The 14,925-nt window shown below is 42.0% G+C and overlaps 1 protein-coding gene across 1 annotated transcript in view; it reads left to right on the forward strand.

Moving 5' to 3' along the window:
* The window catches only part of otog (otogelin), a gene marked incomplete at both ends in the record, with an annotated part of 160,880 nt that overhangs the window by 71,863 nt on the left and 74,092 nt on the right, over nt 1-14,925 (forward strand). The window lies entirely within an intron of this gene.

A 14,925-nucleotide genomic window follows, 5' to 3' on the forward strand; every position in this document is an offset into this window, starting at 1 on the left:
ATTGTCTTGGAAGAGTTTCAGCAGCGGAAGTTATCAATTTGATTGGAATTTCTATATACTTTGGAGCCGAGGTACTGCCAGGCCAGTGGTCCAGGCCCACTTCACAGATCTAACACAAACCCCAGATGAACCTCTGGTTCCTGGATTGTGGGAGACAAAATGTTCCCTCTCCCAGACGTGGTCTACAGACGGTATGGCATACATTTACCTGATCCTGTTAATCCCCCTTGGCTGCCTGACCGAACAGAGGGTTAAGTGGTCTTATTCGCAGATATAAATCAAGAGTCATCCTCATGGGAATATTGTTTACGTGGATTATATTTCCTTAGACTGTGATTATCTTTGGATGGTTGACATATAGCAGTGTGATTGACATTGTTGCATCCATGTCTAATCAATTTAAAGTACTACAATAACAGAAAGTAGTAGTATAAAGGTAGAATTGCATTATCTTCTTGGGAATATATTTCAGAAACTCAAAAGGCAGAAATGATTATTCTCCTTTGTCGAGACCTATAATACCAGACAAACACATATAATTCAAAGCATGGAGTGTACTGTAGCTGGACGTATGTATAATGTACTGTAGCTGTGTTGATGTATGTAACAGATGTAGTAAGGTTAAAACAAATATCCGTTCCTTGACTTTGCACATATTTCATAGTGCTGCAACATATCGATTGATGAATTCATTTCTGGTCTGGTAAAATTCTCCTGAATCTAATTGGAAAATACTTATTGTTGAATCTCACATGAAGTTGATCCACAATAGATTTGGAAATGTTTTGGGTGGGAAAGAAGTTGGAAATTGAACCCAGATCAGTTTTAACAGTCCAGTAAACCTTTTTTGACCTTATTGGTCACTTTTGTCTTAAGAAAGCCATACCTTAGCAAAATACTGATAACCAGTTGTACGTCAGCTCTATGAGTGAACAAATGACTCAAACCAATCAGAAATGTTGCCAGGGACGTGCTGGCCATTGGGAAAAGCGGGACAACTCCTGAACGGCCGGTTCATTCCCGGCCGGTCCAGGCCGGCCATTAGGAAAAAATTAAAAATAAAATGTCGGCCTTCGTTCCATTTTGGGGGCTGGGCGGCCAACAAAGTAAATCGTCACTGTTGGACAGAAACCTCGTATCACCAAGTTTCAAATGTATAATTTTTTTCGCAAAGCAAAGCCCTGCTTCATCATATAAGGCCGTTGCACAAAAGTAGTGAAAACAGCAGATCTACAAGCACACAATGCCTTGCGGTGCGAGGCGTTGTGTGCTTGTAGATCGGCTGTTTTCACTAGTTTAAATCATTTTTTAAATGATAAATACAAAACAAACGGTTTTGGACATACAAGGTTTCCACCCGACAACGACAAAATATAACTCATGTACAGTAATTGGCCCACTGGCTTGTCACTTGTCATGATCTGAAATGGCAAATCTTTGAGTAGCAGCAGTGCTATAGAGAGAGATCTCTCTCTATAGCACGCAATGAGGGCCTCTCCAACTCTTTTCCCGGGCTGAATCAGGGGCCCAGCATGTCCCTGAATGTTGCTACATGGTAGAGGAAGATGGGAGTTTTGGGAAGATGTGTCAGATTACTGATATGGTGTGATTCACCAGTTCCCTTTCTCAAACCTTTCACGGTGAGACCAACCCCACGTACGTAAGCACTAAGTGGACATCATGGAAAGCTGTGTCTGGGGCAACGGGGCTGTCATGAGTGTTTAACCCATTTAGGCCTAAAATTATTGGATGCTTTAACTATTAAAAAAATAGCAGATATACAAGCTCACAGCGCGGCACCGAGTGCCGCGCTGCGAGCTTGTAGATCTGCTATTTTTGAAAAAGTCGGGAAAATGTGTACAAATCTTTGAATATATGTATTTTCAAAGCGAACGTTTGTAACTCAGATTTTGCTTCTGGGTGGTCCCTGGAACTAAATATTTTGAGATGGGGGTCTGTGGCCAAATACATATCATTTTGGGGGTCCTTCACGTGAAAAGGTTTGAGAACCACTGACATTAGTAGTCTCTCAGGAACAGACTAACTGAGCTCCATTTAAGTGAAAAGGACCTTTTCTTTGACGATGGCTGGCTAGATTGTTGACATAGAAACATCGTTTTTTTTTTTTAAACCCTAGAAGGATTCAAAAGACACTTATAGAATCGGGTCAAAATTCTAATTTTCATGATTTTTCAAAAATAGCTGATCTACAAGCTCGCAGCGCGGCACTCGGTGCCGCGCTGTGAGCTTGTATATCTGCTATTTTTTCAATAGTTAAAGCATAAAATAATGATACACAATAATGTGTACCCGTTCTGAATTGTTTAATAACTCCCTGGAACCTGATAGTTTGGCACGTAGCTTGTGGTACGTATGGACACAAAGAGGCCTTATACGGTGCAGCCATAGTGTAGTGTCGGTTCAGTCAGATGTGACCTGGAGGGTTTACCAGGCTACTGTCACATGACATCATAGGGTGAGCTCTGAGTCAAGTCAGGTGAAGTCAGGTCTTGTTATACAGTTTCACCTAACTGTATAAAGCTATTTAAAGGAAAACTTTGTTTAATACAACAAGGGTTCATATAATATTTTAGATTGTAATTAGAGAAAAGAAAAAAATATTGTTAAAACTTTTTCATTTACTGCTTTCTATTGTTTTAGCGATTTTTGTATTTTGATTTCAGTGGGTGGGGGCATGCGTACAAAGTGGCTAAATATGACTTTATAGACACAATAAGCAGGGAATGTCTTTGTTACTATTTACACCAGCCCTCATAAGTCACATCTGCCCATAAAAGATTGTGGTGCATCTTGGGAATGGGCTTATTGTGTCTAAAAATACATATTTATCCACGCTCATGCATGCCCCCAACCTTGCTGTGGGCAATGGGGGCGTGTTCTCTCCTCCACGTCATCAGTGCCCACACCCTATAGGTGGGGTTGGCGAAAGGGCCTTTCTGTGTGGAGTTTGCATGTTCTCCCCATGTCCCCTAGGGTTGGTACCCTCACAAAAACATGCGGTAATCCTGGTATCTATACTGCCTCCCCCTGGCCATCCGGGGCGCTTGATGATAGGGAAAGGAACTGGTTTTGAATAACGTGTTCCTTCCACGTGCTACGTCCAACCGGGGAAGCTCCCCCCTGTCAGGTGATAAGAAGCGGCCTGCTCACTCTCATGCATTGAAGGAAGCATGAGCTCAGTTCGGGGTTCTCCCCAGGTTGGCAGAGGGAGAGCAGAGCCCAGGATTACAGCTTAGGCAATTGGCACTGTGTGAAAAATGGGTTACGAGAATCATGGGATAAAAATGTAGAAAAGTGAAGTCGGCTCTGGCCTGTGTAATTATGGTTTTACCTTTTCTCTCCGTATCAGATTTGTTGGAGTATCATATTGACTTATTAACCCAGTGTCAAGTGTTTACACAAACTCCCTAAGACTATGGTCCCAACATACTGGATTTTCGACAAATATTAAACAAATTAACAAACCGTAACAGGACAGATTTATTGTATTGTAGTAAACCATCAATACATGTTGACATACCTTTTTAAATCTAATATGTTTGAAATTCTTTGAATTACTGGTTAATTAATAACAAAGTTATCAAGAAAATTGGGGAGATGTTCAATAGAAATTTGATTTTGGTTGGCCTAATTGTACTGTATGCCAGGGGTTCCCAAACTTCTTTGTCTCAAGGCACCCCTAGAAATGTTTTTTTCATCCGAGGCACTCCGACATTATATTCATCATTTTCACTCCTTATATTTACTGCATATTTTAGCGATTATGTTGCGAGGAAAACATTGAGATAATAGCCATTTTGGTGAGAACTGCCTGAAAATAACATACTTCAAGTTTAAAATTATACCAAATAAAAAGATTGAAGTGTCGAAATAAATTCCAACTATTATCAAATTATCTTGTGGCACCCCTGGACTGCTGAAAACCCCTGCTGTATGCGCACTGTGTGGCTTAAGGAAGGTCAATTTGATTTTTGAAAAAAGAAGTTGAAGTTCATGCCATATCTATAGTAACTGCCTTGACAAGTCATATTTTTAACTTATAGCGCTGATAGCAATGGCCTGCAGCAGTAACAGATGAGTCAAAACAATAAAAGTAGTAGCCAGAGACTACATTAACAACAGCTGGATAAGTTTTGTTTTCCGAGTCTAAAGCAGGAAACTTTAACCCATTTAGAACGGGTACACATTATTGTGTATCATTATGTTATGCTTTAACTATTGAAAAATAGCAGATATACAAGCTCACAGCGTGGCACCGAGTGCCGCGCTGCGAGCTTGTAGATCTGCTATTTTTGAAAAATCGTGAAAATTTGAATTTTGACCCGATTCTATAAGTGTCTTTTGAATTAAGGTTGAACTTTTTTTAAAAACCTATGTTTCTATGTCAGCAATCTGGCCAGCCATCGTCAAAGAAAAGGTTAACTGGAGCTCAGTTAGTCTGTTCTTGAGAGACTACTATGTCAGTGGTTCTCAAACCTTTTCATGTGAAGGACCACCAAAATGAAATGTATTTGGCCACGGACCCCCCATCTCAAAATATTTCGTTCCAGGGACCACCCAGAAGCAATTTTTTTTTCAAAACGTTCGCTTTGAAAATTATATATTCAAAGATTTGCACACATTTTCACGACTTTAAAAAAAATTGCAGATCTACAAGCTCGCAGCGCGGCACTCGGTGCCGCGCTGTGAGCTTGTAGATCTGCTATTTTTCACTGGTTAAGGAGCATCCCTCACTGTCCAACAGTATGTTAGATGGCTATTGGAACTTTTATTTCATTGTAAAGAACAAAAACTCCCAACTAGAACAGATGGAAGGTCAAGTCAACTGCAGGTATTCATCTGAGGCAGGGTTTAAAAGCCCATAATGGGAGATAATTAGCAGAGGCGCTGACAGCAGAAGCTATTGTGTTTTCATTCACAATGGTTTACTTTGTTTATGATCAAAATGTCCACCATTCATTCCTCATTTTGTGACAATTAGCCTGACTTGTCCAGTGGACTCATATGAACCAGCATGTCCAGGTGCTCTGGGGTTTTTAAGCCCACATGCAGTGAAGTAAAGCTGTAGTATACAGTAGTTTGAAGCTACAACTTACTGTCCATGCCTCTACTGTAGGGCTGCATCGATTAATCGTAATCAAAACAATTAGTTGACGACTAATTTAGTAATCGTAATCATATCGGGAACTAATCGCACGGAATACCGTGCAGGAATATAGGGTCAAGAACAAAAAATATGACTTGAATATTTATTTCTAAATTACCTATTTGAAAAGAATACTGTTACCCTTTAGCCTGACACATTTGTAGATATTCTTTAACCAGTATGCAGTCAGAAAAAGGTATTTATTCTCTGTCTTTTATTAAGAACCCAATCGGCAGCTGAGCAAAATGTAATAAATGAATTATTCATCTTTAATGTCTTTTTCGTTAGTTAAAGCATGTCTACAACAAACTGAAATCGAAGGTATAAGGTAATAGCTAAATAAATGCCACAGTCCGATTAATCGATTAATGGTTTAAATAATCGACCGATTATGAAAATAATCGTTAGTTGCAGCCCTACTCTACTGCTTTTGATTTTATATCACCAGTGGAGATTATGTTTTATTCCAGCTTCTGATTAGACTGAATTAAGTAAGGAAGTTATTACTGTAGGTTGGACAAGCTTGTGAAGTAAGCCATACCTTTGAGTTTATTGCATTGAGCTATATGAAATATAGGAACAATGTTAAAACCCTGTCAAAAGGATTTTCACCAGTGGCACTTGAAGCAAAGCAACACCCAGGTGTTGCAAATGAAAGACTGAAAAGGCTGCTGCTGTGTGCGTCATGTATGTGCTTGCGTGTATCTAGAGGCTTCCTACACACAGTAAAGTCACCTGCCCTCTCCTTGTTCTAGGGGAATGAAGGGGGAGAGTAGAATCCAATTCATTCCCTATGGAAGTCACATGGTTTCATGCATCTTCCAAGCCTCTTGGCTTAAAGCGACGACGCCCTACCCCAAGAGGCTTGCTAGAGGCATGAAACCATGTGACTTCCATAGGGAATGAATTGATTCCGCTCTCCCCCCTCTTTCCCCTAGGACAGGGAAAGGGTATATCACTCTGTAGTGTGAATGCAGCCTGAGTGCTTGTGCATGCGTGCTGTGCTTGTCTCTCCGTGCGTGTGCATGAGTCGTGAGTGTGTGAGTGCGTTCACGCTTTGCCTTCCTGTTGCCGTGCATTCATAAGTTTCAGGTGTGAGGGTGCATGTGCGTGCACATCGCAATGCACGCAGCGCTGGCCAGTGTGTGCATGCGTATCTTAAAGGAGCTATAGTCAACTTTTTCTTGAAAAACGGATGCTAAAATAAAAAATAATGTTTCGAAAATATTTTATAAAAAAATAAGCTTCATATATGTGTTTCTATTCAAAGATGACCACAAAAAGCGTAAAAGAATGATAAAATAATCATTTTGGCCATTGTCAGACCGACACTTTGTTTACATTCTAGTCTATAGACTAGGATGTAAACAAAGTGTCGGCCCTACAATGAAAAAGTTGACTATAGCTCCTTTAAGCCTACTTTGGGACCACGCAAGTTGGGAATGCCAATCCCCAAAGGGTACACTTTATACCTGTATGTTTGTCTGTGTCCCTTTTATGCCCATATATGTATGTGAGGCATGCCCAAATATGAATTCCATGCCAGTCTATGACAACATTACAATCAAGGTACTCCGTATTATGAGGATTTGGGGAATTCTCTTTTTTTTTATGCCAGTGACTTTCCACTTTCCAGTTGCATTGCACATCACAGTTTGTAGACATTTGTTACACACCAGTGTCCACCCTGGTTTGAGCAGAGTTTTTAATGACCACCTCTCCATATATGGCCAATTTGCCCATGTCACTTTTGAGACTGTCTGTCAGTCAGAACCCTAAAGCATATTACTACGTTAGTGACTGTTTGTGTGATGAATATTTATTTTTTGAGATGCAGGTTTATGAAGCTGCATCATTCTATGACGTGTTTGGTTTCGCATGTTTGTGATGATACATGAAATACTCCATATTTGGGTATTTTGCATTTGTGACGTCCACTGCCTACAAGGGTCAATTTTACGTCGGCAGTGGAGCACCCTTCATTGATTAAAAAGGGAGCATTCCCAGCGCTGACACTGACGAACCCGGGTCTCCCGCGTGAAAGTCCAATATCTTAACCATCACCCCAAAGGGATATCCCTATGGAACGAGAGCAGATACTAGACTTTTGGGGCTTCAGGCTGGGGCTGCGACTCTCTCCGCCACACATATAGCCTATTAGCTTTTGACAGACCCGTTTCAATACTGTACGTACGTACATTTTTTTTTTTTTTTTTTTTAAGATTAGTTTTTGGGGCTTTTTATGCCTTTATTTGACAGGCAATGGGGAGAGAGACAGGGAATGACATGCGGCAAAGGTCGTCCGGACCCGGAATCGAACCTGCGCCGCCGCCAGGCTACACAAAGCCCATGTGGTATGCCGTGCAAAAATCTGGATGACTATATACAAAAAAGATGACTATTTAAAGCTCTATTATGTAATTTATGTTGTGAATGAAATGTTATTTTGTCCAATCAGTATGTTAATACAATATAACTACAATTGGGGTGGTTGTAATTGGTATCCCTGCTCTTCTATTGATACATTTAGATTGATTGGTTGATTGGTTGATTGATTGATTGATTGATTGATTGATTGATTGATTGATTGATTGATTGAAGAATTTATTCGAAATTTGCAATAGAAAAAAGTACAGTTTCATGACAGCACAAATCACTGGTACGAAGAAAAGAAAGAAAGCTCTACGGAGGAAGGAACCACACTTTATGTATCTCATATAACATTGAATGATAGACGGATAGAACACAGTATCTAGGATTATCTAGGATAACATCAATTTCAAAAGCAGAAAAAAGGGGGGTAGCAGCATGGGGGCTTAGTCTATTTACAAGTCACGAGTAGAAGCTGCCTGAAGGTGACTTTTCATACCAATTTTGAAGGAGGCTAGGGATTTGCTCTCCTTTAAGGCTTGTGGGAGGGCGTTCCACATGTTGATGGTATAGCAGGAGAACAAATTAGAGCCTTGTTTAGTGTTAAATCTACGTTGAACATGATTGGTGGAGCTGCCTCTGGTGTTGTGATCTTGAACATCCTTGACCTTTAGGAAGTAGTTTGTCAGGTACTGTACATGGGTATCTTGGAGGTGTAGTGTATCTTGTACACCAGGCCCATTGCAAGATGCTGTACTCTGTCAGCTACTGTGAGCCACCCCACGCTTTCGTGGTGATGATCGTTAAGGTAGGCCCGAGGAGGAAGACCAAGCACAACCCTAATTAGTTTGTTCTGGGCTGTTTGGAGCTTTAAAGCAGAATAAAGAGTTTTCTGCTGACATAAGCAGGAATCATGCAATTGCTTATTTTTATTTTTTATTTTTATTTTATTATATTCAGTTGGCTAACAATGCTCCCTAAAAAGATCTAGTCTCTGTGGTGCTTCTAGGAGTCGCAGTCTGCCTCCAAAACTATTATTTTATCTGCAAGAAGCTCTGTCATTAGCAGCTCATTGGTGCATGAACCAGCCGACCGGGGCTAAAAGGATTGACAGACAGGTCAACCAATCTGAACAAGAACAAGAGGCGGTCCTGATTGGTCTGTTATTTTGGTGGGCACCCAGTTTAATCGACCAATGACAGAACTTCTCACAGATAAGAAATAATAGATTTGGAGGCAGATTGTAGCCCCAGGAAGTGTCACACAGACAACATGTCTTTAGGAAGCATTGTAGCCCGCCTGAATAAAATAAAATTTAAATGTTTTTTTTTTTTAAATAAGCAATTGCATGATTCCTGCTTATGTCAGCAGAAAACTGCTGATTTCTGCTTCAACTTTAAGGCAGCTGAGGCATCGCGATACCAAACAAGTATTCCATAATCAATAAGGGGGGGCCCAATAAGAGCACCTCCTAGGGTCTTAATTTAATATTGATCAGCGGGGCAACCCTTTGCAAGAAACAAATTTGTTGGTTGACTTTATTGATTACCTTGGTAGTAATTTTTTCACTGGATAGGTTGGCCTCCAGGATGCAACCCAGGTAGCAGATGTGTTTTTTTTCTTGCTATCACAGTGTCACCTACTTTAACTCATTGAGTGCCAGCGCCCTCTAGGGGCCAAAGAATGCCAGCGCATCTCTCATAGGCGAGCGCTTTAGCTTCCAGGACCTAACCTTCCAGGACCTCACGTGCTCACGTTCATGCACGGCATGGAAATGTCCCGGATGAAGATGCTAACAGAATGGCTATTCCCATTTTGTCATCTAAAAGATAATTTTTGGGCGATTTCGCCGTAAATAAACCTCGCGCCGCTTCCAGAGCACACAATCCAGAGATATAAGCCTTTAAAGATGTGGTCTTTCATTGGATTAGGCGGAGATTGGCGATTGCGTTCGCAAATTACGGCCGGCCGGGAGGTTGCTAGCTTTCGGCTAGTAGCTAGAAAAATCAGGCCAGGCTTCAGAAGGCCTCTTATCATTTTATTCATGTAATTAAAAAAAGCCGGACTACTTCGGGATCGGCACACTCGTGTACTCATCGGAAGCGGCGCCGAACATCGGGTGAACATTGGGGAGCTCAAAAATGTATTTTAAACCATTTTTAATGGAATATATCGTCGGACAGAGTAGAATGGCTAACTGGCTAGCGGCTAGCGAGCCAGGACCACCCACGACTCTACAAGCAGCTCGGGGTAAGTGAATTAATAAAAAGAAATTTGTATTGGATTGAAATAAAGCCGAACTAGTTCGGGATCGGCACAGTATGAGTTAATTGTGAAGTTCTCAACTTCACCTTTTGACACAGTCCTATTTCTGGTTTGACACACATTTTGACCTTCAGTTTCTCCCCAGAGCAAGCAGACAGGCTCTATTAGCTCAGTGGTAAAACTGTCAGCCCTTGCACAGGAGACCTGAGTTCATACACAGTAGGTCAGAGTGGCTGCTTGGGAACCGGAAGGTTCCCAGTTCGATCCCAGGCTCCCCCAGAGTTAATGTCAAAGTGTCCTTGAGCAAGACTCTGAACCCCTAGCCTGGGACGGCTTCCAATTTTGGGCTTTTGATCCGGTCGGGAGCGGATGGTATCCTACGTCATTTTGTATTCAAAACGGACTACAGTTTGGCAGGAAACACCAAACCGGAAACAGTTTTAACCACTACTTGCGCATGCGCTACTGGGTTGAAACTGTTTCCGGTTTGGTGTTTCCTGCCAAAGTGTAGTCCGTTTTGAATACAAAATGACGTAGGATACCATCCGGTCTAGACCGGATCAAACAACCCGTTTAGTAAACGAAGACCAGGCTTTCCCCCAGTGGAAAGCCTGGTGACGCAAGACTCTGAACCCCTAGTTGCTCCCGGTGAGCAGGTTGGTGCCTTGCATGGTTTCCTCTGCCATTGGTGTATGAATGTGTGTGAATGGGTGAATGTAATGCACAGTCAATGTAGAGCGCCTTGGATAAAGGCATTATATGCACCGTTTACCTAGTGCAGTTTTAAAGAAGAATAACCTTCTTTTAAAACATTTAGCTGTTACTGGAGGGTGCTTCTCAACCTTGACAAAGGGGTAGAAAAGAAACATTTATAGAGCACATTTAAAACCAACTTTCTTTGTACCAAAGTGCTGTACAGACACTTCAACAGCACATTCACCAATATACAATATAAACAATAGTAAAACAATAATACAAAAATAGTCAAAAGATTTAAGATCCAGTGCCTGTTAAATTGAAACCAACCTGTTCACCTGACAAACCATCTGCCTATAGTCATCCTGACACAATAATTTAATACATTTAGCTACATTTACATTAGCCTACATGATGCATCTAGTTCTCTCCTTTATCTCACCAAGTTGTCATCTTTTTCTAGCCTCGCGTAGCCAGACAATATCACACTGCGAGGGCAACTTGCAATGGCAGATAGATTGTTGTGTTGTATTCTATTGAAACTAGTAAGACTCCCTAATCGGGAGATAAGCGACCATCAGGTCGCATACACAAAACTTTAGAAGGCAATGGTAGCCAATCAGGAGGGAATATGGGAAATGGGACAGATCCATGTTGATGACATGACTTTAGAGATACTGTGTACCGCTTTGCGTGATTTTAGGGCAAAATCTGTAGGAGCAGTGTCCGAAAAACTGTCTTGCAAGAATCTGCCTCATGGTGGCGCTAGAAGAGGTGCATGTGAGAAATGAGAGGTTGTGGTTTGGCAGCCAAGGAGCGTGTGTGCAAAGTTTGGCATGGATCGGGGCAACGGTGGCGGAGATATGAGTAGGGCAAAAGTGTGACGTGGCGTGACAGACTGACAGACAGACAGACAGACAGACAGACAGACAGACAGACAGACAGACTGACAGACAGACAGACAGACAGACTGACAGCCGGTGGAGGTTTTGATAGTAACTGCGACCTGCCGGTCGCAATCAGTACAGTGAATAGAAATGTCACATAATATTTTAAGCTGGTATTTGAAAAATGTGCTTGTCCTTGACATTTGGAGGGGGTCCGTGAGGCTAATTCTGCTCCTCCTGGACTCTCGCATTCTTGGCAGAAATGACAAGTCACAATACAAGGTGGTGAAAGAACACAGAACATTACAGTCCATGGCTATTTTCAGAGCCTTTGAAGCCTGAAATGAGGGCGAGCTTGAGTCAACCACAATAGGTTCTGTGAAACAAATCCCATTTGTGGGAATTGGCATTGATACTATTGGGGGTTTTGGCTGAACAGGTTTAATAGGCTATGGAGGCATTCGGTTAATAGTTACAGAATATGTAAACATATTTTTGGTTCTGTTACCATATAGTCTTTTTTGGGACCAAGTGGGGGAGTAACCCAGTCCCATGAATGAAAGACTCATTCTGTATAAGACTGCACCTTATTCCGAAGCCTAGCTTATACTTAGAAAACCAGTAAGACACCCTAAGGGCGAGAAGAGACCTCGCCCTAAAACAACAGAGATTGACACAATATGTCCATATATGGGCATTCCCAGATATGGGCTTAATATTGATGACATCAGGGACCTCCGTATATGGGCATAAAAGGGACAAGGATGGAATTCATTTGCAAGTGTGACTTGTGTCATGATGAGTCATGACAACCAACCTTTTGGTCAAAACTTAATTAAACGTTGAAGCGGCATTTGAGAGGATTTGCTTGTCATGCGTGCGTGTGTGAAAGAATGAATTATTATGAATTCTTTGATCAAAGTAATCGATACAGTGGCTTGGCGGGTAGATAAAGGGAGCTGTTAACACCGTTTTATCTGGGGTGTAGCTTTACTCCGATGAAGCCCAGGATTGTGGCGGGACCATTCAGTGTGTCACTCTATTGTGTGCAACCCTCGCCAGTGGCTGTAGCTCAACCCTGGATATTACAAGATACTTATCAGCTCCGTCTAACAGCGTGGAAAGGGGACAGAGGGAGCCGGACAAAGGCTGTTTCTCTCTATCTCTGAGAATCCTAATTGTCTGGTTTTCTCATGTCGCTAAATGAGTGTTACCCTCCTTTTCATCCAAAGCTGCCCAGCCCTGAAACTCTCCCGTTTCCTGGCATGGCTCCGGAAAGTGGCCCTGCTTTCGGCTGTCCCTCTGTCACACCTATGGCATATGAATTTATAATAATGTGTACGTGTGTGTGTTAGGGCATTGACCAAATATTCGAATATTCGAATATTGGAATATCAAAGTCACAATTCGACGTTGTTCACCGAAGTTGAATATTCGCTTCTTTTAAAATTTGTATTGTTTTCTCTTAAAATATATAGTTTATAAAGCTTGGCTACAGTAGATAGGAAGTCATAAGAATGAGTTGTCAATGCCCCTGGTGGACGAATTTGTTAATGCTCTATACCAGGGGTTCTCAAACCTGTTTAGGCCGTGACCCCCAAAATAAACATATTTGAACTGTGTGTGTGTGTGTGTGTGTGTGTGTGTGTGTGTGTGCGTGCGTGTAGCCCAGCGCATGCTCTAATGATTTAGCTAGGGCGCCCGAGTCTGCGACCTTCGGGGTCGCCACAGCGGCCAAATCAAGTTGGGCTCCCATTGACTTTCTATACAGGAGGAAAATACCCAGAAAAACAATCTGCTTTAAGTAGGATGTGAGGGGTCTGACTAGTGGTTTGTCATGATTCTGAATCCATTGCAAGCATTTGTTTTGCTCACGAAACATTCCTTGGGCTACAAAGGGCCCCACAAAACGATGGTTTAGTGATGGGTCATCACTTGCCACAGTTTTGTGGGTGTTTTGTGGGGCCATTTGTTGCCCATGGAATATGTTTTGTGCAAAACAAATGCTTGCACTGGATTCAGAATCATGACAAACCCCTAGTTAGACCCCTCACATCCTACTTAAAGCAGATTTGTATTCCCTCCTGTAGTATAGCGTATAGAAAGTCGATGGGAGCCCAACTTTATTCGGCCGCTGTGGCGACCCCAAAGGTCCCCCGCCCTAGCTAAATCATTAGAGCATGCCCTGGGATGCATCTGTGCAAAATGTGGCGCTTTTAGATTGATGAGCACAAAAAAAACCTAAGGCCCCCCGACTAAGCCAGAGATTGAGTCAGGAACCTTCCATTTCCAAGACAGCCTCACCTCCTGAACCACTAACGCTGTATTAATCCATCCTCAAGATGTTACTGTGTACATCATGTAGGTCATACATGGGCAACTGGCGGCCCAGGGGCCACATGCGGCCCTCACCTTCACTTAATGCGGCCCACAGGTTAACATCTGAATACTGATATATTATTGATTTCAGCTGTTACAATTCCAAACATGCAAACATGACCCGCTTTAATTACAGTCTATATTAGTAGCTTAATGACATATACAGTAAATGCATTGGAAATTAAATAAAAAGTTAACTTTTCAGGATTCCAATTCAAAAATAGCAAAAATAGCAGATCTACAAGCTCAAAACGCGTCACACTGCGACACGTTTTGAGCTTGTATATCAGCTATTTTTGCTATTTTTGACTGTATATGCATTGTGGCCCTCTGGAGTGAGTGTCAAAATATAGTGGCCCTCTCCATCATCAAAGTTGCCCACCCCTGATGTAGGTTAAGGATTTAGAGAGGAAAACTGGACACAGGTCAATTTTTACTATCAAAGCAGAATTAACGCTTCAGATTCCAGTGAGCCAAGGAAATTCAAATAAGGAAAGGACACAGGGGCGTGTTTTGGCTCCACGGCCATCCGCCATGACACTCTCGGTGGCAAAACTAGCACCGGAGGTTCGGTGAATAACATTGGAGTCTATGAGCGCCGGCTGGGGCAGCTCATGAACAAAAAATAATTCTGAACGATAGACCTTTATAAAATACTCAGCTCAGGAATATAAAAGAAAACATGTCACACATTGTTTTCTGCTGTGTTGCTTTTCGGTGAGTACACTGTATACCATTATAGAGGCATCTAAAGAGCACAATTTAAGTTTCTGAACTAGCTAGTATCGCGAGACTCTCCACCATTCCCTGTCTGGAATCCAAATCTCGCGGTAGCTCCGAGACAGAAACTATACTTGCTGCTGTTTAGCTGCCTCAATAAAATTATGCACTGTGCACATCGAAAAGCAAGTGATTGTAAAAATACCTGTGATGTGACTTCTTTTATATTCCTGGAGCGATTATACAACAAAGGTCTCTATCGTTCAGAACATTTTTTTGTTCATGAGCTGTCCCAGCCGAAGCTTATAGACGCTAATGTTATTCACCGAACTTCCGGTGCCAGTTTTGCCACCGAAAGTGTCATGGCGGATAGGCGTGGTCACCAACGCGTCACCGGGTGACTTCTCCTCGTAGTCTTCTTGCAGGGAGCCAGGAAGTCAC

Source organism: Nannobrachium achirus (assembly GCF_963921795.1).
Source record: "Nannobrachium achirus genome assembly, chromosome: 7".
Lineage (NCBI taxonomy): Eukaryota > Metazoa > Chordata > Actinopteri > Myctophiformes > Myctophidae > Nannobrachium > Nannobrachium achirus.